Here is a 26,893-nt window from a genome sequence, read left to right as displayed (position 1 = left end):
ATGGCAGGGGCCAAGGCCCAGAACGTATTGGTGCACAGCAGATATCGTCCTAGGGTCGGCGCACGCTACCAGCAGAGTGCACTCGCAGCAAAAATACTTGTTCCTTCTGAGAAGTTCTCTTGGTGTAGAGAAAAAATGGGCATTGCAGGGCTGGATAAATGACTAAGCTCTTTTGTGGCCCCCTGTGTGTTATAGACATTTTTGTGCCTTATAGCTTTGAGCATGAAATGTCCATAATCCAAGGGATCCAAAGTCCCTAAAAGTGTTGTTCCTGCCCCTAAAGGAACAACGTCAACCAATGACAGCTTCTCCCAGAAGTTCTCCACCAAAAACTACTCAGAATCAGTCAAATCAGGATCAATTCAAGTGCTCCACTAGCTGCCTGCATTGCAAATCACCCCAGTACACTAGCTAGGTGCGTTGAAATGCACCTAAATGCACTACCAGGGTGCGCTGAGCGAGAAATGCCAAATGGCAGTGTCATTTCGCGAGGTGTACAGACAATGGAAGCTTCCAGAATCTTCCTCAATGACACTTGCCTCACTGAGTTCGACCAAGGATGAGTAAGAGGCTCTCAGCCTCCAAGTGGAAGCAAGAACTCACAGAGAGAAGCCACAAGTCAAAACATAAGCTGACTCATCCTCTCTGCTTACATCTATATATGGATCCCTCATCCCAGAGATCCAGGGGCTGGAATTTTGTACTTTGCAGAGAATTGCTGTTGGTTTGAGATTGAGATTAGTACATTGGGTGATTTATGCTTTGTTGGAGGTGAGGAAGGGATTCCTTTGCTGGGAGGTAGATGCTGGATCGGGACTCACTTGGTTGTATCTCCTCTTGGACTTTCTTATCATATCAATAAAACTATTTGAGTTTCTCCTACATGCTGTGTATCAATGATGTTTTGTTATTATTGCATGTTTAGCTTAATCTGATCCTAAGCTTTTTATGAATGTAAATCTATATCTTCGTGTAGTCTCTCTCTTCTATGATCTTGCAGGAATTCGGTGAAGCTGGGCCGGTAAGGGAGCAGGGAGCTGTGAGCTATTGAAGAGAGGAGCGATTGGATCAACAAACTAGCGCAAGACACAGGTTAGTTTATCCTTCCTCTTCATCTACATTTCATAAAGAAGAATACTCAAGTAGTTTTTCCTTGTTTGTTGCTAAGGCACTGTCACACCTTAGAGTGGGATAGGGGCGTTCTGAATAGATACTTTTCCCAACAACAGAATGGCGACTCCGTTGGGGAGCGTATCTAGTTAGTTTATTTGTGTTTCTATTGTTGTTCTTCTCATAAACTTAGGAGTGGCGAATCGAACTGCATTTGCCATTTACAAATGCAAAGTAGAGATCTGCTACTCTAGTCCATTCACTGGGCCTGTTTATGATCTGAACAGCTGATCCACAAATGCTCTAATTTCCCTTTGTGATAGCTCTTAGTCCTCCTTTAAATCATCCCTCTAATTGTACCTTACTGATAGCTTTTATCCGGCCAAAAACCATAGATTAAACTGCAAACCGTGACCCAGAACCCAGAGAAAATTCTCGTTTCTGCTTCAGCGCAGGCTCTGTGAAGAGGTTCTGCATTTCAACGCAGGTCCCGAGAGGGCTACCTACGCTGCAATTCAGTTTCTCTGTGCAACAGGTGCGCTGATCAGCCTTTGCCCTGTGCAGCTGTGGTTCTTTGCTTCATTTTGTTCAGTTTTATCTCTGATTTTTGCAGCCTATTATCAGTGTGTGTACCTATTTGAAAACCCCTTTTCTTTGCCTTAATTCCGCCTCAGTTGTACAAAAATATTGTAGGTGTTCTTTATGTATTTGTTACATCATTTACAGTTTTCCATTGAAAAGTGAAATAGTCATACTGTCGTCCTTAGATTTAGATCTGTCGTAAGTGTCGATTTTGATCTTAGGAGAAAGTTCCTTTGCTGTTGACAGTTGATTATACTTTTTACTTTTGCTTTGGTTTGAATTTGTCTCTTTCTAGTGTCGAAATGAGTGTTTACTTCAAAATCATAAAGTGTCGTAATCTTCTCTACCTTTTTGATTTCGAAAAAGAAGCTTGTTTGTGTTTTTTCACTTGAAAGCAAATTCAAATTTGTACATCAACTTTCTTTTTAGGCATCAATATTAAGAAAGTGAAAACAAATACATGCACAAGTGCATTTGCATTTTGACAGTTTGTATGGTTTGATTTAGGAAAAGTGCATTTACAGTGTGCTCTATGCTCCTTGAGAAAAGATTGTGTCTTTCTTTTCCCCTTGTAGCTAGGATTTTCATTGTTGAAAAGAGATAAAAGCTTGCTTATCATCTTTAGACTGCATTTAGGAATTGTATCTACATCTCGTGGTGATCCAAAAAGGCAAACTTCTAAGAAAGATCAACCTAAAATAAATTGAATGAACTTAACAATGCTTTGTAACTTAACGCACAACATAGAGGTCTAGGCTAGAGACGTGTTCCGGCATCGTAAAACCTGGTGACTGTCGGCCTCACTGATGGTTGGGTGATTCCTCCTGAGAGACGATAAGTGCCAGTATGGATTGTGCTCCCACGTACCGTCGAGTATATATTGGGAGACCCCTATAGGCATAAAACCTTTATCCATAGGAAGCCGTGTCGGCCGCCCTACTGATCGCAATGCACTGAACACAGCATTCAGGAAGATTGACCGCCCGTACCCTAAAAAGTATTCTGCGGTTTTGCGATTGGTTTGGCACACCCTCTACCTAGAACTCCAGATCAGTCCCTTTCATTCCTTTTCAGACTCCTTAACGGAAAAGGTCCATCTGAGCACTTGTCACTTCGGGCTCATTAAAAATCGAAGGAGACTAGAGTCATCTTTTGTTTTTTCTCGACTCTTAAAAACTGAAAAAACAAGTTGTGTCAAAGCGTCTAAAATTTATTTTAAATGGAATAATCATCACCTTTCCCTCATTGAACTTTGAAGTTAGTCTCACTTCATCGCAAGTTCTTGTAGAATCGCTAGAAAATATTTTGGATAGACTAGATATGTCTGAACAACCGTCGACATCCAGGACTGTGTCGTCCGATACAGCAGTGGCACAGCCTCCTACTGCTACTCCAACGATGTTCAATGGTATACCATCTGTCCCAGCAAGTTATCAACAACAAGCCGGAGTCCAATCAGGGACTGCTTTGACAACATGGTTAGTTCCTATTTCTTCATCCGGATTATCATCTGGTATTTCTTATGTTGAAACTCAACAAATTGATCCAATGTGTCTTCAAAGGCCAATCTACCCTTTAAGTGCTGGATTGCCACCATATGGAGGGCAGTATGCCTTTTCATTGTTCCCTCCCAGAGAACAACCATATGAGAGTTTACAACAAAGTTCAGGTCAAACTGGAATTACATCCAGTGGTTGGGTACCAATACTGCCTCAGCAACCAAGGGTTGTATATTCAATGCAACCAGTCCACCCTGTGTCGAATACTCCCACTATAGTTGCTATGGTGACTGCATCGCAAGTACAAGCGTTACCTGTTGTATGTCAACCCCAAGTTTCTTAGGTTGCAATACAATAGCCTCTTGTCTCAACGACTCAATCGCAACCTCAGGTTAGTGCCTCCTTATCTGGAGCGACTCAGGCTCAAACAAGTACTATGACTCCCCATCTTGGTCGATCATCCAGTATTGGACAACAGCAAATGGTCCAACAACCAGGGTTGGTTCAATCTCAACAACCGCCATTCCAGCAATCATATCAAGGACCTGAGCCACAAGTCTTTGTAAGTAATGGGCAACCACATTTCCAAAGCGGTTATCAACAACCATATTATAGTGGTTATGCCCATCAACCTTGTCAAAGTTGCCAACATCAAATACATTGTGCTGGTATGCAAAGACCCATTGCTCAGGCGATTCCATCTTATCCCGGGTATGCTTCGCCTAACCTGAATCAACAGTTGCCTTTTGTAGCAACTCTAGAATTACCAGATCTAAACCGGCTGACGAATGATCCAATTGCTTATGCCCCTTGGTGGCCATCGATTCTGCATAAACTTCCGTCAGATATTCCTAAATTTAATTGAAATCTGGGTGAAGATCCGTCGAATCATGTGATGACATTTCATTTTTGGTGTTCATCAAACACCCTCAACGATGATTCGATAAGGCTTCGCCTCTTCCAGAGGACGTTAACGGGTCCAGCGGCAAAATGGTATATTGAATTGCCTAGAGCTTCGTTCGACAACTTCAGTACCTTAGCCACAACCTTTTTAACCCATTTTCAATTACCGATAAGGTATGAAACGGGAACAGAACTCCTTACCAACTTCAAACAGACAACGGCCACTCACATATCTGATCATATACATGAGTGGCTAAGTCGTCGCAGGATGGTAAAAATGTACGTTCCCGATCAGCTATTAGCTGAATGGTTTATCAAGTCGTTATTACCTTCCATCACGGAAGATGTGGCAAAGGGGGGAGTCATAACGGAAGAGCAAGTTATAGCTCGTGCGCAATATCTGGACTTAATCTATACTCAGTCCGGCACGCTCTACGACAAAATACCCGACGCCCCTAGACCGGAATTCTCAATTCCTCCTCCTCCTAAATCGAACAATGACTCTCACGCCGACGATGGCGTGATTGGCGCGACAGACACGAAATCAACAAAGGCTACATCTAAAAAGGCCCGTAAGATTTCTAGTCAAAATGCAAATGAGGAACTTCTTGCCTCGGAAGTAAATGCTGTGTCGACCGACAAGGGCAAACAACTGAAGCAACCAGGGGGCAAGAAGAAAAAGAAAGGGAGAAAAAGGAAACCCCCTGCGGGGTGTCATATATGCGATGAGGATCATTGGACGAGAGATTGTCCACATATAGCTGAAGTTAAGAAACTCTTTAAGAGTTCAAAAACCTCAGCAGTATTGACTGATCCGTTTCCAAACCCGGGAACCAAACTGGTTGCTAATCAAAATGCTTCCCGATCCCAAGTGCTTATGTTGTCTATCTCAAAGCAGCAAAATGATGCTTTGACAAGGAATAAAGATTACGGGAATCCGCAGCTGTCGAATAACAAGGCTAATGAACAACCTAGTAGTTCGACAACAACTTTGACCGAAGTTGTGCCACCCATCATTCCTGAACAAATGATAAAGTCGCCAAAGGGAGTAGTACACAAATCGACATTTAATCCTCGTGCAAAAGTAGCACAGAATTATAATATAATAGAGGACCTGGCCCAATCACCATCCGCTATGTCGACACTTGAGGTACCACAAAATTTCCTCTCCCAAGAGCAAGCTTTATTATCAGCAATAGGTGGGATTGACCCAATGGATTCCAATCTTGTGGCCTTTGATCATAAAGGATATGACCCTCAATTACCAGCTCAACTAGCTTTCCTTATTCAAGTGAAAGCCCTCAACAAAACTGTTCATCGAACAATTATTGATGAGGGGGCATCCACATGTATTATGTCGGTGAGTTGCTGGAAAAATTTAGGGTCACCACCCTTGTCGAGATCGTCAACGACATTAAAAGCATTTGATGGACGATCATACACTCCATACGGGATTTTAAGTAAATTGCAAGTTGAACTAGGGGGCAAAACAGTAGAAATTGATGTTGAAGTAATTGACGGAAACCTCGATTACAACATCCTACTGGGAAGGCCCTGGATATATGCCATGGCCGCAGTTGTGTCGACCTACTTCAGGAAGATTGCATTTCCCTTTCAAGGAGGAATTACAATCGTCGACCAACAAACATTTCTCCCCAACAATTCACAAGTTACGGGAAGCATTCCAATGATCCATGGAAGCAATCATTCGCTTCAAAATATTGGAGTAGGCCTCCTAAAAGACCCTGCCTTAATGGGTACTTTTGCCCTGCCGCCTCCGAGTAAGCTGGCAGAAGTGGCCACAGTGGAAACCTACAATATGAAATCTTCTATATCTAATGGATTCGGAAGATTCCTAAACATTTTGTCAGCATGGATCATCGCCCTAATAGAAATATTGTAGCAATCAATTTTCTTGGCCTAGGGGGCAAACCCAAATCAACGCTCATCAAGCATTTGGATAGAAAGGTCTAAAGAATATGGTACCCCTTCAGATCCTTGGTCACAAGTGCATGTCACCGACGAAGGAATTGTCCAATCAATGGTAATTGACGGGGCACCATGGAATGATTCCCACCATCATTCCCTTCTCCCGGATTTTGGAGAAGATACTCAAGATGACCTTTATCATCCTTCAGTTTTTGATTTTCTATCAAATACTATAAATACAGGGGATTTTGAGGATGGTTCTTTTACTGTGTCAACCTCATTAAATCCCCTTTCCAAATCTCAAAGGTAAACCTCCATTCCAACCACCGAGTTGAATGTAATGAAGCTTGGGGGGCATGCACCTCGATTTGAGTTATTATGCTGGGGGCATGCAAACTTATCAAGCAGTTTTAGCACATAGTTCATGCTCGTTAAAAAATAAACATAAGATCGAGCAAGTGTTTCAACCCGCGTTTAAGCTCGTTAAAAAATGAACTATCCTTCGGTAAAAAACCACCGTGAATGTAACATTATCAGCCACTAAAGCCTTGGTCGTGTTTGCACCGTCACCTCCACTTTTCCATTGGCCGATCATTCACCTCCATTTGATTGTTTACCCATTTTGAGGAACAGCTGCGAAGAGTGATTTCACTAGCCATCCTTGTGACACTGCCGTGATTGGAAAATTCCAACCCTTACCTAGAATCAGCTGCTACCCATTTTATCACTCATTCCTCAAAAGACGAGTCTTCTTTAAGCTCCTTTCATCTGACTCGTAAAATATGAAAAGATTGCCGAGTTTTGGCCTTCCAGCTTGTTAAAGCGACCGAAAGTGCTATCCCTCATCTAGATTTTAATCTTTTTGGACATGAGGGATTATTGCACAAAAAGATTGAGCGCTTGTTTTGTTCGGCTCGTTAAAACTATCGAAAATTCATCCTTTCTGTATTGTTTTATACTTTTTTGGACTTAAGGGATTAGATGACGAAAAAGGAATTTCGGAGTTAACTTTATGTACCTTTTCAGACTCTCTAAAAATGAAAAGGACCGAGTTATCTTTGTCGTTAGACTCGTTAAAAACATTAATAGCGACAAACTTGTCTTTAGACGAGAACGAGTTTCACTATCGCTAGGCTCGTTAAAACATAGTGATGGGTTTGCCCGAAGGGCAAATTATAGAACAAGCATATGTTATCCTCCTCAAGCTTGACAAAAATAAAGAGGTACTGGTCAGCAATGACTGGGGAAAAATTGGGAAGAAACTCAAAGAACCTTTATTGGTAGCAAGTCGCTCTTGAACATGACACTTCCACTTCGTGCCTGAGTCAGGTTGGGTTTTTTCATTCACCGGTCACATCACCATGGTCTCGCCATACCATCCACCTTTGGGGTAAATGCTACCAATCCATCACATAAGTGTCGCCGATATGTTCAAGAGAAGTCATCCAGAGAAGTCACCCGTGTCCCATCCACTACCATACATTATACTTCATTCTTTCATGACCGCCACCCTGAACCATATATCATCAGATCGTTTTCACCTCCATCAAAATCATTTGCTCCATTCCGTGTCATTGATGTGGGATACATCAAGGCCCTCCTTTGAAGCTGGGCTGGTAAGGGAGCAGGGAGCTGGGAGCTATTGAAGAGAGGAGCGATTGGATCAACAAACTAGCACAAGACACAGGTTAGTTTATCCTTCCTCTTCATCTACATTTCATAAAGAAGAATACTCAAGTAGTTTTTCCTTGTTTGTTGCTAAGGCACTGTCACACCTTAGAGTGGGATAGGGGCGTTCTGAATAGATACTTTTCCCAACAACACTGTGGAAAGAAAACAACAAGTGGGAGAATGTTGGGTTGTGTTATATTCTTTCCACGACTAGCCCACATAGTTAACCGAGGGATTAGAAGGGGGGCGGATCCCCCCCTTTGTTGCACCAATTACGTAGTGGGTGGGGTCATAAGGGGTTTGAGGGGTGTAGGTAACCCCACTCTATGGGGTCTGAGGCAGCGCCCCGGAAAATTTTGGTTTTGGACCCTATGTTAGGTTGGGCGGACCTACCTATGGTTTTATGCATGATTTTCGCACATGGTTTTGGATGCGATGGTTTTCGGTCCATGGTATTGGATGCTTCGGCATGTATAAATATGTAATGTAACATTGAAAGGAACATAATGAAAAATCAAGCTGGTAGTCTCGGTTTTGGGATCCGGGGGAAAATATCGTGTATATGTGTTTTATGTGTTATGCTCTTGCATTGTTTATTTTCTGTGTTTTAGAATTCATATGCAGGTAATTTCTATATGAGGTTAAAACCTATAGGTCAGAATGTTGGCTAATTCAATGCTTCAATAAGAAGAAGTTCCTTGTCTTCATGTGGATGATTTTCCATGGTAAAGATCCCAAAATACATAGGAAATTGAGGCCAAAATTTCTTGTTGGATTCTTTCAATGCTCTAGTGATTCCATAGTCAACTATTTAGTATGCTACCTCCCTGCCTATCATTTTATCTAGGACGTATAGCAGTAAAACATGTGGGGGGGAATGGATTCTTTGGAATCTAATATATGTGAGAACTTCCTCACCGAACCCACTCCCAATCTTCCTAAGGTCTTCCATAGATTGCAAGGAAATTCTGGGGGGCTTGGTCTAGAATATAACCTCATGGATGGGAATAATAACATTATGACAGAATATGTCTTTACCAAAGACAAAATCCAAGGGAGACCTTGGTGTGAAATCAAAACAGGTCTCAAAAGGAGATCTTTGTGTAGAAGAATGTTTAGCTTGGTTGTAAGCATGCTGCACATAACATAAATGTTCATCCCAAAGCTTGGGATGCTTGCTGCAATAGCCTCTGAGGAATTGGATCACTATCCTATTTACCACTTCTGTTTGGCCATCTATTTTTGGATGAAAGGTTGTGCTCTTCTTTAGTCTAGTGTCCATCAATTCCCACAGACTCGACCAAAATTTCCCAATAAATCGGGTATCTCGATCAGATACAATGGAAGTGGGTAATCCAAAATAAACCCATACATGCTGAAAGAACAACTTTGCAGTTTGTTCAGCTGTAATCTGTTTGTTACAAGGTATTAAAATACACATTTTTCTGAACCTATCCACAATAACATATAAATAGTCATGACCCTTTCTAGATTTAGGCAGTCCCCCAACAAAGCCCATGGAAATACTTTCCCAGGGGTGAGAAGAAACTGGTAATGGAGTGTACAAGCCTAGTTTTCTATTGTTGGGCTTTCTTTTAGCACACATGGTACATCCTCTTACATATATAGAAATTGTCTCATGCATTTTTGGCTAATAACAAAATCTTTACAACTATGCAACTGTTTTACTTACACCAAAGTGACCTAATATTAGAGAAGTGTGTGCTTCTCGAATTATCTTTACTCTTTTTGTTTGAGGAATGCACAACTTTCCCAAATGATACAAGAGTTGCTCCTTAACATGATAATCCAATTCTTCTACTTGTTTGCCATGACTTAAAGTTGCATATACATATTTAAAATCTATATCTTGAGCATACTGTTCAATGTAGATTTCATGCAATACTAAATTATGCTTAAGTATAGTGGATGCATTTATGATTGATCTAGACAACATATCTGCAACTGTATTGTGATGACAAGATGAAACTGTTGTAGAAAACCCATCCACCTATAGTGTCTTGATTGCTGCAACTTAGTTTGTGAGTGCAAATATTGAAGTGGTTGATGATCAGTATGTATAACTGTCCCTTTGCCCATTAAATAATGTTTCCACTTTTTCACACTCTATACTAATGCATACAATTCTTTATCATATGTGGGATAGTTAACTACTGCATAATTAAATGTCTCAGAATGATAACATATGGGTTTATTGTGCTGCATCAACACTACTCCCATGGCATAGTCACTAGCATCAGTTTCAATCTTCGAATGGTCTTTGAAGATTGGGCAGTGCTAGTACTGGTGCTGTACTAATATCTTCTTTTAAGGTGTCAAAGGCTTTCTGCTGTTTGCCTCCCCATTGAAACACCTTGTTCAATCCTGTTAAAGCATGTAAGGGAGCTGCAATCAAGGAAAAGTTAGAAATAAACTTTCTCCAATACTGTGCTGCTCCTAGAAAGCTTCTGATTTCAGTAGCAGATTTGGGTTTAGGCTAGTTTACAATGACTGCAACCTTACAGGGATCTATCTTCAATTCACCACCCCCTACAATATGACCCAAATAATTCAAAGCTGTCTTGCCAAATTCACATTTTGAGAGCTTAACATAAAGATTCTCTTTTTTCAAAAAATCTAGAGTCTGCTTGACATGCTTTAAATGTTCTTCCCATGTTTTACTATATATAAGAATTTCATCCAAATACACAATGACAAAATCATCAATAAAATGTGTGAGTACATCATTCATTATTCTCATGAAAGTAGCAGGAGCATTAGTCAAGCCAAAAGGCATAACCAACCACTCATACAATCCTTGCTTTTTTTTGAAAGTAGTCTTCCATGCATCTTGCTCTACAACTCTGACCTAATGATAACCACTATGCAAGTCCAACTTGGAAAAATAAATAGCTTCTTTCAACTGATCTAATAGATCATCTATGCAAGGAAGGGGATAACGATTTTTTATCATTATCTTATTCAGTGCTCAGTAATCAATGCACATTCTCCATGAGCCATCTTTCTTTCTCAGCAAGACAATTGGAGACCCACAAGGCGTTGTGCTAGGTCTTATGAACCCTTTCTCAAGCAGCTCTTGTACCTGCTTCTTGATTTCTGCATTCTCTAAAGCGGACAACCTATACATTCCGATGTTAGGAAATAGAGCATCTTGCTGCAAATTAATATCATGTACTATTTCCTTTTTGGGTGGCAGAAATTTAGGTTCTTGAAATAGTATATCATATTCTGAAACAACTTTTTCTAAATTAGCTTGCTGTTTAGCATTACAACCCTCAAATACATTGGTTTTATCAAGTTTCTTTTCCTTTACAACCATCAGTAAAAATTGTTTGCATGAATTTACAATTCTTTTCATCTGCCCTGAGTTTATGAGAGTATAATTATCCTTGAGTTTATGAGCTCTTACAATATATTCGATTCCACATTTAACAAGTTGATACTTGTTTTCAGCTCTATAGAAAATAGCTTTTCTATCATACAAGTAAGGACTTCCTAAAACAATTCCACATATATCCAAGGGAACAATATCTAACTCAACCTCATCTACAAATGCTGACCGAAAAGAAAACCTAAGTTTACATTGTCTAGTCACTTGTAGCTCTGCTTTATCACATAACCAACCTAATGGATATGGCTTTTTGTGAGGTGTGGTTAGTAATCCCAACTTCTTTACAATTTCTTCAGAAATTAAATTTACTTGTGAGCCACTATCAAACAAAGTATCAATCTTTTGATGCTTGGAAACAACTCGAATGTGAAAAAGCTCATGTCTTTTCCTCTCATTTTCTTCATTGTCAGTAGGTTGTGCAGAATTACTAGTAGATGCTTCAGAATTTTTACCTTTTATACCTATGGCTGCAATTGTTGTTTCATCTCCTAAGTCTGACCCCAAATCCTTTTGAATAGCTATAGTAGCCTTCTTCTTTTTGCCATCGTAATTCTTGGGTTTCAACTCCGGATGCAGAATACAACAGTGTTCGTCATCATGCCCATCCTTCTTACAGTGAGTGCATGAATATTTGGTCCTTTGTACAGTATTTGTCTTCCTCTCTTTCCATTTATGTTTTCTTTTCTCCTTATTCTTGGTTGCAGTGGGTTTTGATGATCCCCCAACTTATGGGTTCACAATCTTACCTCTAGCCTCTAGATGTGTAGCTTGAACAGATACCTCATCTATGCTAGTGGGATTAAACACGAGAATGGTATGCTTTAAATAGCTATGTAGACCACCTATATACTTCAGCAAAGTTTCAGGTGGTTATAAAGAAATTCCTATAATTAAAGCTCTTTTCCTAAATTCTTGTGTGTAACTTTGTACACTTTACCCTTTTAATTGTCGAAGAGTTTGCCAACTCATCATGGCTTGCTGCATATAAGCTAGTGGATAGAACTGTATTTTAATTGTAGAAAAAAATTCACTCCAAACAGAAGGAATTTTACCATGCTTCTTCATGTCAGATTGTGTCCTGCCTTCCCACCATACCAAGGCAATGCCTCAAAGGTGTAGGCTGGTGAGCTGAATCTTACTACTGTCTAAATCAATGCTCTGCACCCTACAATACACATCAATATGTCTAATCCAATTATCCAGCTTCTCTACATTCAACTCTCCATCATATATTGGTAAAGAAAATTTAACATCTAATTTAATCAAAGATGTCTTCTTTTTGTTTTCAGGGCTACTAAGAGGTGTGGGAAGTTTTTCTTCTTTCCCTTTGCCTTTAGAGTGGTCATGGAGGAGAGATTCTTCTGCTCCTTTATCTCGTTTGGAGTTTGATGAATCTTCCTCTCTACCTTTCTTAAATTCTCTATACATTTCCTCTACCATGGCTCTCTTGGTTATGAAACTATCCATGAACTGAGGGTCTGATTCCAAGGGATTTTCTTCTGAAATTTTCCTCTTAGGATAGACTCTTCCAATTTCAAGGTTAGTTTCAACCAACTCTCCTTCTCCTAGTTTAAGATTTGATATAGTTAGCATTCAACAACAAAATCAATCATTAGCTTGTCTAACCTTAGTAACCTAGAGCTCTGATACCACTTGATCTGGAATTTATCCAGGACAAAGAATTAAAGGTATTACAGACTCATGTGCATGGATGTGCCTATGTTACTTTACGCAATGGATCAATAAGATTGTGAAATACATAGACATTGAAGTAGTTAGAGAAAACATAATAAGCAAACATGTAAACATGACAAGTTTAATAAGGAGTTCACCCAATGCTCCTGAGTTATGTCTCCTGGTCCATCCTTCAATGGTGGCCTCTCTATTATGTTTTCAAAGCAAAGTTTTTTTTACAACAGTGAACTCAATTTGAGTCTCACTCAACAGATATAAATCAGGAGGACTAGACTTGGATCCCCCAAGTCTCTGTAGTACACGAACTCTCCTTACTAAAACTCAACCTCTATTGGTCACAGTAGTATGAGCCTAATCTGAGACTCATACATGACAGGCATGTACAGAGGAGTTCACTTGAACCTCTCAAGCCTTCTCTAGAGTACACAAGCTCTTAGATTCTCTCTGGCTCGATGCTTCCTTCAGGTCAGCTTGGCTTCTTCATTCTGTTCTTTGCTCTTAGCTTTCTTAACTCACTTTTCTCACTGCTTCCCCTTTGTTTCTGCCAGTTCGTGGCTTTAAAGCCAATCTGATTTCTAACTATTCATTTCCACTTCTCGGCTTTCTGGTTCTCCTGCCTCTGTCTGTTTGAATTCCTCTATTCTATGTCATCATTATTATGTAACGCCTTACAGGGAGGTGGCCACCTATTTCATAACGAACTGAGTGTCAGTTCTCTTGGAAATGTTTGAACTACCATTATTTCTGTTTAACTCCCAGAATGTCCGCGAACATTTTTCCTCCGCAAACTCATCGTTCATGCCGGACTTCAAACCTTTATACAACTCGGCCTGTTTACCCTATTGAATCCGGTCATCTGTCAGATCGCATGTTCGCCGTCGATCTGGAGCCTCCAGATCCTACGATCTTTGTCCATATCGGGTGGGTAAGTCGCATGACGTTTACCCGTCTGATGTGAGTGGTTTTCTCTCTCTTCTGCCAGACGTGTGGCACCCAGTGTGTGGCATCGGGCGAGACTCGATTGAAACCGCTTACCGTTCGAAGCCCTTCAGATATCCTGCCAATTTTTGTGTGGGACCCGCCTCTGATGAGATCAGTGAATTTCATACAGTTTTATGACTTTTCGGGTCTGGTTCAGTCAAGGCTTTTTATTCTCTGAGGTGTTTGTCGCTAATCGCATATCAGAAACATCCCCCATTTTTCAAAAAGACTTCCCGTTTTGTTGTTTCATGGTAGCATGCATTACCATGGACCAATGGTCTGCGCACTTGACCGAGGGTCCTCATTACTCTGCGTTTCTCACAAATTACAACTGTTCGAGGATGTTTCTGATAAGCTTGACCTTTGTAAGACTTTGAAAATTTGGCATGAATTTTACAGAGTTATGAAAACTTAGAGAGTTCTTTAGGATCCAATTCGGATCAATGCCTAGCTAAATTATTGGACAGTATTGTGGCCTAGTTGAAGATATATCCCTCAGAGGCCCCATCAATAAGAGGGACCCAATCTTCAGGAAATTTGGAGACATTTGGATACACATATAACCTACAGAGCATGGTATCTACCTAACTGAAAGGAGAAGCTAGTGAGTCCATGAAATACTTACCCTCTTTTTCTTTCTTGTGCTTGTTTGGGTCACTCCTCCATTCACTAATTAGCTTCATTGGGTCCTCATGATTTTTATAGAACTCCCACATACCTTTTATCATAAACATATGAAGGGTTTGGAAACTGGTACATCCTTTGTAAAGCCTCTATTGTGAATGATCCAATTATCATGCCATTTCGTGTGTGGAACTTCCTCCTCGTAATATCCAGTGTTTCAATCACCCATCTAACCATGTTTGTGTAGGGAAAGATCCTAGGTCTTGCTCCAATCCTATGCAGAAATGAATTAGTTTCGTCTTGTGGGGTTGCTTCTAAGGTGGGGTTTTGATCATCAACGACTACTATCCTGATGATCACCCGAGGACCTTCATCTTCAAAATATTTATAGATTTCCTCCCACAAGGAGTGGCCTACATCTTTGGTGCATTTTGTGTCTGAAAAATGTCTCACCCCAAGTAGTTTTTCATCAACGGTTTCCCTAAATGGGCTAATAGGTTGTTGCCTAGGCATTTTCAACTTACCCTTATCCTTCGTCATGTCTTGATGATGAAGTAGGTGGAGGATTTTCTAGGTAAGGTGGGAGGATAGAGCATTGTGAATATAGAGAGGTTTTTTACTCTGGTGAGTGATTTATATGAGATGGCTACAAACTAATGGAAATGCATGACACATAATGGTTTTAAATATATGATTTGAAGCGTAATGGTAGGTGCGTGGGGTACAAAAGTTATTTGGTAGGGAGTTTTAGTCACGGAATACACTAATATGGCATGGGGAAGACACATGGAATAACTAGTTTGGGTGTAGTAGAAGGTAGGAAAGAAGATGTATCAACTCATTTCTACACTCGCTTGCCACTCTCACTTTATAATGGTCCCAACAGTGCAAGTGATCACCAAATTCACCTAACAGGTGGTGGACCCCTTTTAATCTCCCCAATGGGGTGCCTGAGCAGAGTTTGAGTGATGGTTCATCCCCCCAGAATCAATCATAATCAGTTATCTACGTTGCTTACTTTGTTGACTTTGAATTTCTGGGGGTTGGCATTGGCTTATCTTCCATGCTCATTCATCCACTGAAGCACCCTCTCAAGTGACATTTCTTTATGATAGATGGTGATCCTTTTAGTAATTTTTTTCTCTTTAATCATTAATGACTGTGACATGTGAGAATCTGTTGTCGCTTGGAAACTTCCTCTTACTGGAAGTGATGCTTATCAATGCTGATATGTGACCTAGTAGCTCATGTGCCCTGCCCCCTTAAATCCTGAAAGCCCTACTCCCTTTAGAATGAAATTAGAAATGGGGGTCTTGATCCTCTAGGGTCTATAGTCGTGATGACTTCATATTGGCATTCTCCAAGCCACATTTCCAACTTCTAGTGAGAATTTTTTATATCATATTTTCTCAATAATGTGTTGACATATGTATGCCAAATTAGAAAATTCTCGGTCCTTGACTATGGATGGTGCAATCCCATCTTCTTTGAGTATCTAGTTAGCAAATTTTTACAGGGATCTGGGGTTGTGGGGTCTGGGCCTCCATTTTCCAATATGGGGTTCTCTCAACGGAGACTCTCGATTCCGATAATTGACGTATTTTTGATCTCGGGTCCTTGGGGCATTTTATAACTAATTTCATAATGGAAAGCGATATTTCAGGGTTACAGCTTTCGAATTTTACATCCTCTACTTTGATCATCCTCCTCTTTGATCCCATTAGTTAATTCAACACTTATTCACATTATTTGAAAATTTTTCCTGAGCACTTTCATTGAGTAGGCTTTATATGGCCCTTGAGCACACCCATTCACTAATGTAACACTTTAGGAAAACAAAGATGAGAATACAACACATCCCTTTACGACTGCCAACAATGGTTGAGGAACCTTTAACAAGCAGAAATTTTAGAGGAAACACACTTCAAGGTACAAGTTAACTTTGATATCCCATTATTTGAAGGACGAATACATGCAGATGTTTTCAAGAAATGGTTAAATATGTTAGACGACTATTATCATCCAAAAAGAAACCGATAATGAGAATATCACCTTCACCCTACTGAAATGCATTCCCCATGTTAAATATTGGTGGGAACATTTTTGGGTGAGACAAAATGAAGATGAGTTTGTGATGTTCAATGCAATACCCACTTGGGCCACCTTTATTGATGCCCTTAAGGAGTAATTCTACCATGTAGGGAACTACAATAACTAGTACACAATATGATCAACTCTATGACAAGAAGGAGACTAGATGGTATTGGACAATAATAATTTCTATACCTTGCACTCAAAGTTGGGTATCAGATACTCCAAGAGATACCTTAGTGGTCTACATACGTAAATGCAAATGGTAATGGATTTCTTGTACATCTCCTCATTAGGAGTCTCTCATCAATATGTTGTCAAAATTGAGCATAAATTGAACTAGAAAAATAAGTGAGAGTTTGGGTTTGCAAATTTGTTGCAACAAAAGCCTTGAAAATGTAACCCTGACTTGCAGAACAAGACAAAAAGCAAGGTTAACCAACCTGAATAAAATCAGCCCAAGTAGTAGGTGAAAAGGAGTAAAGAATCCAATTCAATTGCACTAGAATTCCATTACATTTAATTCATCAATCTGGTTTTCTATGCTTGTGAAGTGTAATGAAAAATATATGTTATGATTCAGCTTCTAATCTATCTAATAAAAATTGACATTGAAAATAAATTATGGTCTATGAAAATTAATTTACAACTAGCTAACTCAATATAATCATGGTTCTAAAACACTTATAGATCATCATAACCATGTACGGAATTTTAATGATTTAACAACAACTTCTTTCAAATTTTTGGATTATAAGTGTTTATATTTGTAAATATAAATTCCTATTCAATTGCAAGATCCATGAGATTATCCTTCATTATATTGACACACATAAACAAATAAAATTCAAATAACATTTCAAGAAAAAACCTAATTGATCATTGTGTTCTAACTATTCTCTTATTGTAGACTATGTTGAAACTATTATTAAATCTTTTAAACTATGAGCAATGAGCAAGAACTAATAAAAAAATAGTATTATCTCTATGAACATAGCATACTTAAAATTAGAGAAACTAAAATATTAAAGGAAATAAAACTCATCCAAATGAGTAGTGTGTGTCCCAGCACAGGAGTCCCTCCTGGTTGGGTCACGTGCACAAGAGAAACTTCAAAATCTACGGCTTGATAACTTAAATCACACACTGAGAATTCATATGCATTGGAAAGAGTTAAAATAAGTACTATATTAATAATATGAAGTTATTATACATCAAAATCCTATATCTAATAAAAAAATCATAGTTATTTATAGAGTTTATGGATAGCAACCGTTTGAGTATTTTGCTGCTCCAATTTGGGACAAAGTAACAAACTGTGCATCAGGTGCAACTTGATGAGATAAAATACATTTTAGTGGATCTTAGATCAAAACATAACCCAATATCTTATTATAACTTATCTCCCTACCACGAATTCACTAAAACATGGCTCATTCCAACCTCTTTGTTGACTACGCATTGGGCAACACATTGAAAATGTGTCTATTCATAAAATCTAGAAAACTATGGCTCCAAGGATTAAGAAAATATTTTATATCCTTCACATTTGGAAGAAACCATCCATGAGTACCTTGAATGGGCTTGTTCTGGAAAAATCCCATGATTTATTTTTTCAAAATTCATCCTCATTTGCTCATAAATCGCGTCAAAATATGACTTCTAGAAAACTATTGCTCGTTTCCTTTGATCAAGTGTTGGAGGCTCACATGTTGTACCTAGGCGAGTTTTTAACAACACAAATCTATATGGGCGTCTTACAAACAAAAACCATGTGCCTGATTTGCTTCTAGAACTATGTTGATACCTCAATCACTGAGATGGCTACTAAAACTAGCTTTAAGGACAGCGATGGTAAATTGTCATTAGTAAAATTAAATTCTAATTCTAATTAATTCAACAAAAATAAATAAAATACATGATAATTAACTACTTTTATCATTAGAAATGTATCATGGTGTTTCTATGGGAAATTGTGGTATATGGAGTGATCAAAACATGAAGGAATAATAGAGATGGTTAAATGGATGACTGTAAATGATGCTAAAATGGTGACATATCAATGACCCAACATCTCCCCGAAACTGATACATTTGCATGTTCTCATGTAAATGGAGTCTTTTTCATCAGATGACTTTGAAATTCTAACAATGAACTCTTTTTCCTCCTCATTTTTTGTCAATTCAATTGGAGTTGCTCTATTTTCCTATCCAAAGGATGCATTATTTCACCTTGAAATTGAACTGCTAATATATGGACAATCATCCTAAAAGATGAATGTTAATATGAATCCATCAACAATTTCTACCCAGTTTACTGTACCATGTCAAAGCTCTGTTTCTAGATACCATTTCTTAGGGATTGTCTCTAATGTATGCATGAATCCATGTACCCATTCTTGTTGTGGAATCTCCTTCCATGTTGTAGTGCATAGCTGGATATGCTTCCTAGGATTAGTTTCACCATCATATTTTATCTCCATCTTTGTATCTATCTATCCAAACCTTATCCACATCATTTTTTGACATTCCTGCCAACCTCCTTTATTCTTCTTGTGTGTATTCCACCATCTGGTAGGGGTAGCTTTCAGGGCTATATCCGAGGCTGGAAACCTTTGATTTTCTAGAACTTGTTATTCATAATCATTAATAAAAATATTTACATCACCTAATCCATCATAAGAAGGCAGGTTACATACCTTAGATATCATATAATGAATTGATTTAATAATTCTTTCACAGCACCTTGTGGATACTTCATGCAGCCTATTTTGCCAGTTTTCCAATTCTTCTTCTTAGTCTGAGGTACAAGAACTATCATGCTCCCAACTCAACTTTCCCTCTGCAGTAGGGTTAACACAATCATGTTCCTTCGTTGTCATTTGATAGATATTGTCTATGTCAGTTGCGCAATATTCTTCTTTGACTGGTTATGTATATCTTACTCCTTCTGATGGATCCAAGGGAACAATTACTCTCATATTATTTCCTTCAAATATCATTTGTCTCTTCTTCAGATTAATTATGGCCATATTGTCAAATTCCCAGTCAATTCCAAGCAATGCAGGATAAGGGTTACTATCATCGACGATCTCTATTACTTCAAAATCAGCAATAGTGCGAACTCCTTCAATATCCACTGTGACACCTAGTAGTCTTCCTAGAGGGAAGATATTTTGTTGATTTTCCATCCTTAACTAAATAGGTGATCACTGTAGCTTCGACTTACCCATTAATTCCCAAGTCGGCTTCGTCAAGACATTAGCATCATATCCCGAATCCAGAATAATTTGATTCATCTCATATTCTCTTATCTGCGCAATAAGTGTTATAGACATTTTTGGGCCCTACAACCCCAAGCATGAAATGTCCATAAATCAAGGGCTCCTAAGTCCCTAAAAGTGTTTTTCTAACCCCTAAAGGAACAAGGTCAACAGATTACAGCTTCTCCCAGAAGTTCTCCATGAGAAACTGCTCAGAATTGGTCAAAACAGGATCATTGCAGCTGCTCCACTGGCTAAGTGCGTTGCATCTCACCTAAATACACTGTGAGGGTGTGTTGCATTTCAAAATTCCCTTCTGTGGGGTGCAATGGGTGAGAAATGACAAATGGCAGTGTCATTCCGCGAGGTGGAGAGGCAATGGAAGCTTCCAGAATCTTCTCCTATGACACTTGCCTCACTGAATTCGACCAAGGATGAGTAAGAGGCCCTCAGTCTCCAAGTGGAGGCAAGAACTATCAGAGAGAAGACACTAATCAAATCACAAGCTGACTCATCCCCCTTACAGATATCTATATATGGATCCCTCATCTCAGAGATCCAGAGGCTGGAATTTTGCATATTGTAAGGAATTGCTGTTGGTTTCTTGAGACAAACATCAGATTGTTGGGTGATCTAAGCTTTGTTTGAGGTGAAGAGGGGCTTCTTTGTTGGGAGGTTGATGTTGGGTCAGAAAAACTGGTTGTAACTCCTCCTGGCTCTTTTCTTGTTTATCAATAAAAGCTATTTGAGTTTTCCTCCATGCTTTTGTATCATTGATGCTTGTTACATTTGTATGGTCAATTTAGATCTGATCCTAGATTGTTTATGATTATAGATCCATGTCTCTATATAGTGCTATGCTTCTGTGATCTTACAGGTACTTTGTGAAGTTGGGCGTGCAAGGGAGTAGGTAGCTGAGGACTATCAAAGAAGAGAGGGATCGAATCAAGGGATTAGCGCAAGACAGAGGTTGGTCTTTCTGTTCCTCTCTATCTATAATTCATAAAGGAAAAAAATAAGTAGCTTTTCTCTGTTTGTTTCTAAGGCAGCTGTCACACCTTAGTGGGATAGAGGAGTTCTATATAGACACTTTTCCCTGTAACAAAATGGCGACTCCGCTGGGGAACTAATTAGTTTGTTTGTTTATCATTCTTTGTTGTCTATTTCATAAACTTACAAGTAGCATTCGAACTGCATTTTCCATAACAAATGCAAAGTAGATAACTGCTACTTCAATCCATCTACTGGATCTGTTTATGATTTAAACAACTGATTCACAAACTATCTGATTTCCCTTGTGATAGCTCTTAGATCCTCCTTAGATCTACCCCCGATTGTTGAATTACGGATTGCTTTTTGCCCGACCAAAACCCAAGAACTGAACTGTAAACTGTGACTCGGAACCCAAGCAGAGTCTCGTTTCTAACCCAGCACAAGTATTGTTCAGAGATTCTGAATTTCAGCGCACTTCCCGAGTGGACAACCTGCATTGCATTTCAGATTCTCTGTGTTACAGGTGCACTGATCAGACTAGCTATGTGCAGTTGTGGTTTCTGTGGTTCATTCTTTCCAGTTCTATTCTTGAATTTTGCTACCTGTGATCAGTATATGTCTGTTTGAAACCCCTTTTCCTTGCTGTTATTCCGCCTCCTTTGTACAAAAGAACTGTAGATGTTTTTGTGTGTTTGTTGAGTCATTTACAGTTCTCCTTTGCAAAAGTAGCGTAATCGTACTGTCGTCCTTTGATTTGAAACTGTCGCAAGTGTCGATTTCAATCGTAGGAAAGAGTTTGATTGTTGTTGATGGTCGATTATCCTGTTACTGTTGCTTTTGGTCTAAATTTGTAATTTTCTAGTGTCAATAACGAGTATTCATTTCAAAATCGTAAGGTGTTGTGATCGTCTCCATTTTTTGATTTTGAAAAGAAACTTGTTTATATTTGTCGCTTGAAAAGAAATTCAGATTTGTGCATCAACTTTCTTTTTAGCATCCATATACTAAGAAAGTCGAAAAACAAATACATGCATGTGCATTTGCATATAGACAGTCTGATTGGCTTGATTTAGGAAAGTGCATTTAGAGTGTGCTCTTTGCTCTTTGTGAAAAGATTCTGTCTTTCTTTTCCCTAGTAGCTAGGATTTTCATTGCATAAAGAAGATAAAAAGTTTGTTTATCATCTTAGATTGCATTTTAGGAATTACATCTACATCTCGTGGTGAACCCGAAAGGCAAACTTCATAAACAAGATCAACTTAAAATAAATTCAATGAATCTAACAACGCTTTGGAACTTAACGCACAACATTTAGAAGTCTAGGCTAGAGACGTATTCCAGCGTCGTAAAGCCTGGTAACTGTTCTTCTCACTGATGGTTGGGTGATTCCTCCACTTTGAGACAATAAGTGCCAGTACGGACTTGTGCTCCCATGTACTGTCGAGTATATTTTGGGAGACCCCAATAGGCTTAAATCCCTTATCCATAGGAAGCTGTGTCTGTCGCCCTATCGATCGCAATGCACTGAACACAGCATTCGAGAAGATTGACTGTCGTACCATAAAAAGTATTCTGCAGTTTTGCGATTGGTTTGGTACTCCCTCTACGTAGATTTCCAGAGCAGTCCCTTTCGTTCCTTTTCAAACTCCTTAACAGAAAAGGTCCATCTGAGCACTTGTCACTTCAGGTTCATTAAAAATCGAAGGAGACTAGAGTCATATTTTGTTTTTTCTCGACTCTTAAAAACTGAAAAAACAAGTTGTGTCAAGGCGTCTAAAATTCATTTAATTCGGAAACATACTTCCCCTTTATTTTAGTTGATCGAGTAATCCGCAATCGTGGAAGAAAGTCAATTGAAATCCCATCGTTCGCAAAGGCTTACGAGTCAATCGTCTTTGTCTCCGGAATCGAAGCTAGTACGGACAAAGTGAACTCGTTTAACCGGTTCCAAATCTCCTATTAAAGTTAGAACAAGTGTTCCAACGACATCAGAGACTTCGGTTACTCCAAACATTTCTGGAATCCCTGCCTCTACAGAAGAAGTTCAGCAGCCATAGAAGGATAGTGATACTGATCCTAGTTTGAGAGTAAACACTTGCGTTACCGAACCAGTTCCATCTACAACCGGTTCGGAGAGTCTTGCTCTTCAAACATCTGTTGCTGCCGATTCCATACCTTCTTCGGCACCAGAAATATTTTACGGACCTGATGGTCTTCCCCTTCCACCTGGTCTGATTGCCATAGAATAAATTGTAGAAGATCCTCCAACAAGTACTCCATCTCAATTTGGAGTCGGGATCACTCTATATCCTTCTTCATCAGAAGTTAGTCTACCACCAGCGGAAGCTCCTATAGAATCGCTAGGTAATCTTTTGGATAGACTACAAATGTCTGAACAACCGTCAACATCTAGGACTATGTCGTCTGACACAGCAACGACAGAACTCCCTGCTATCACTCCGAAAATGTTCGCCGGTATACCATCTGTCCCGACTAGCTCTCAGCCGCTAGAAGGAGCCCACTCAGGGGCTATTTCGACAGTATGGTCTATTCATGTTTGTTCATCCGGAATAATATCCGAAAATTCTTATGTTGAGTCTCAACAAATTGATCCATTTGGAGGTCAATTTGGGTAGTCCGGTCCCCAAGGGCAAACAATGCCCTTGAGTTCTGGATTACCACCGTATGGGGGGCAGTATACCCTTTCATTATCCCCTCCGGGAGGATATCCATACGGGAGTTTACAACAACATTCAGGTTATACTAGAATTACCTCAAGCGGTTGGGTACCAATGCTACCTCAACAACCAAGAGTTGTATATTCGATGCAATAATGCTTACCTATGTCAAATATCCCATCTACACCAGCTATTGTGACGGTGTCGCAAGTTCAAGCGCTGCTTGTTGTATGCCAACCTCAGGTTTCTCAGGTTGTAATGCAACAGCCCCTTGACCCTGTGACTCAACCACAATCACCGACCGGTGGAATGACACAGGTTCAGACGGGTATAATTACCCCTCATCTTGGTCAAACTGTTAGTATCGGGCAACAGCACATGGCTTCACAACCATGGCTGGTGCAATACCAACAACCGCAATTCCAACAAGTATACCAAGGTTCTGAGCAACAAATCTTTGCTAATAGTGGACAGCCGTACATTCAAAACGGTCAAAATCAACCATTTTACAATGGTCATGCCCACCAACCTTACCAAACATACGAGCATCAAATGCATTATGCCGGTATGCAAAGACCAACTACTCAGGCAATCCCATCTTATCCTGGGTATGCTTCACCTAACCTGAATCAGCAGTTACCCTTTGTGGCAACTTTAGAGTTACCTGATTTAAATAGGTTAACAAACGATCCAATCACTTATGCCCCTTGGTGGTCGGCGATTCTGCATAAACTTCCATCAGATATTCCTAAATTTAATGGAAATCCGGGTGAAGATCCATTGAATCACGTGATGACCTTTCATCTATGGTGTTCATCAAACACCTTAAATGATGATTCGATAAGACTTCGCCTCTTTCAGAGGACGTTAACAGGTCTAGTGACAAAATGGTACATCGAATTGCCTAGAGCTTCGTTCGACAACTTCAGTACCTTAGCCACAACCTTTTTAACCCATTTTAAGTTACCAATAAGGTACGAAATGGGAACAGAACTTCTTACCAATTTCAAACAGACGACGGCCGCTCACATATCTGATCATATACATGAGTGGCGACGTCATCGTAGAATGGTAAAAACGTATGTCCCCGATCAGCTCTTAGCTGAATGGTTTATCAAGTCATTACTACCTTCCATCACAGAAGATGTGGCAAAGGGGGGAGTCGTAACATAAGAGCAAGTTATCGCTCGTGCGCAATAACTGGACTTGATTTACACTCAGTCCGGCATGCTCTACGATAAAATACCTGACGCCCCTAGACCGGAATTCTCAATTCCTCCTCCTCCTAAATCGAACAATGACTCTCATGCCGGCTGTTAGACTCCGTCTCATGTCAGAGATTGATTCTTCTTCAAAACTCTGTTTTGAAGAAGAAATCATTAATATGTTGCTTTTTTTATGTAATTTGTTTTTTAGCTCTTCAACTAGCAGCGACTTCAAAAGCCCCTATCCCTGCACAAGCACAATTCAGAATATCATTAGCAATCAGAGGCAAAAAGCTATGTGGAGAAAATACCAATTGCAGCAGTATCAATTGCACAAGTTCATGGTGGTATTTTGAAAGATGGTACACGGATGGTCGTAAAGATGCAACACTTGCAAATAGGGACAATGATGCGTTATGGTCTTCGTAATCTTGCTTGGATAGTTTATGGAGACAATAAAAGGGAACCTTGAAAAGAATAATTCAGACATATTGTAAGCCCCTGCCTACAAAATAAGCAGTGGAACCCTCCTTCATCAGGAACGTGTCATTGGTGTTTTAGATTGGGAATTGTTAACATTGGGGGACCCAATGTCTGATGTTGCTTACAACTGCATGTGTTTTCTCATCAACAACGAGTTTCCAGTTCCTCAATATGGCTTTGATAATGGGATAATGCCAGAAGGAGTTCCTTCTCTGGAAGAGTATTTGGCGAATTATTGTGCTGCAGCTGGTGTCCAGTGGCCTGCTAAAGATTGGAAGTTTTATATTGCATTCTCTCTTTTTCGTTCAGCATCTATTTTTGCGGGGGTTTGTCATAGGTGGTTGAAGGGAAATGCCTCAGGGGGGAACGTGCCAAGTCTGCTGGACGCTTAGCTATATATTTTATTGATACAGCTTGGAAGTTTATAAGTAGGGATTCAGTACTTCCAGACAGGCCACCATCTTCTGCTTTTGGAAATGTACCATTGGAAACAGATGTCTCTTTATCCCATATTCCAGCATACTCTCAAGATATGACCATCAAAGGAAATGGGTTTATTCCTAGTGCAAGAGTACAGGAATTAAGAAAGAAGCTGATGAAAGAAAATTCGATATTCATATCAAGGATAGGCATGAGAGCTTGTTGCTTGGGGCTGGTCTTTCCAATCTTGAATATTCGTATCTTTGTGAAATCATGGGTCGCTCAGCTTGGGCTCCTCAAATTTTTCAACTCCTGGTAGAAAGAGCCTTGACTGTTTTTGGTTTCGATGATGCTCCTCATGGCCATGCAGAGATTGTCTTTGAGAATGTGTAGGTTCCTATCAAAAATGTCATTCTGGGAGAAGGCCGTGGTTTTGAGATTGCACAAGGACGGTTGGGTTCAGATCGATTACATCATTGTATGAGATTAGTTGGTGCTGCCGAACGTGGCATTGAAATGATGGTAAAAAGATCACTCCAAAGAAAAGCCTTTGGCAAGTTGATCGCACATCATGGATCATTCTTATATGATCTTGCCAAGTGTCGTTTAAAAATAAAGAAAACAAGATTTTTGGTACTGGAAGCTGCAAATCAATTGGACTTGTTTGGCAATAAAGTTGCCAGAGGAGCAATTTCCATGGCTAAGGTTGCAGCTCCAAACATGGCTTTGAAAGTACTTGATACAGCAATCCAAGTTCATGGTGCCGCGGGTGTAAGCACAGACTTTGCACTTTCCTACCTCTGGGCTTCTGCTCGAACTTTGCGATTAGCAGATGGCCCTGATCAGGTCCATCTTGGGACTATAGCAAAGCTTGAATTGTCTAGAGCAAGGCTCTGAGATCAAGTTAGTATGTTTTATCTAAAAAAATCCATCGAAAGCATTCATCTCAACTAGATAACATTCTCAGAAAAAACAAAATTTGGGGAAGGATACTTACAGGAGGACATGAAGAATGTTAAATTCTATATTTTGGTATGTTCCAACTTGTAAGTTTATTTGAGAACTACCGTAGGGTGAAGCAGAGCATAAAGTTTCCATGATCCAAAGGGAACTATAATTTGTAAATAAAAAAAAAAACTATCTTTCGAAAGTCACCAGCTGTGTTTCTAGAAGACAGACATACAAACCAATGATCCGGATTCTGTTCCGTTTCCATTAATGAAGATTGGGAAAGGGTGAACGTGTCTCAACACAGAGACATCTGTCATAAGCAGCGATTTAGGAACGAATTTTGTCTATTTTGATCCTCTGCTCTCGGAACAGTGATAATGAAGAACGACATCTGTCACAGCAGA

The 26,893-nt window shown here is 39.7% G+C and overlaps 1 pseudogene; it reads left to right on the top strand.

The window, feature by feature from the left end:
- Positions 1–26,693, top strand: LOC149152913 (putative acyl-CoA dehydrogenase IBR3 pseudogene; annotated as a pseudogene).
- The last annotated feature ends 200 nt before the right edge of the window (positions 26,694–26,893 follow it).

This window comes from Pinus tabuliformis, chromosome 9, assembly GCF_031772625.1.
Source record: "Pinus tabuliformis cultivar Carrire ecotype Pingquan chromosome 9, CPIR1, whole genome shotgun sequence".
Classification (NCBI taxonomy): Eukaryota; Viridiplantae; Streptophyta; class Pinopsida; order Pinales; family Pinaceae; genus Pinus; species Pinus tabuliformis.
The sequence above is the reverse complement of the archived record's forward strand: the minus strand, read 5'-3'. Positions and strand labels throughout refer to the sequence as shown.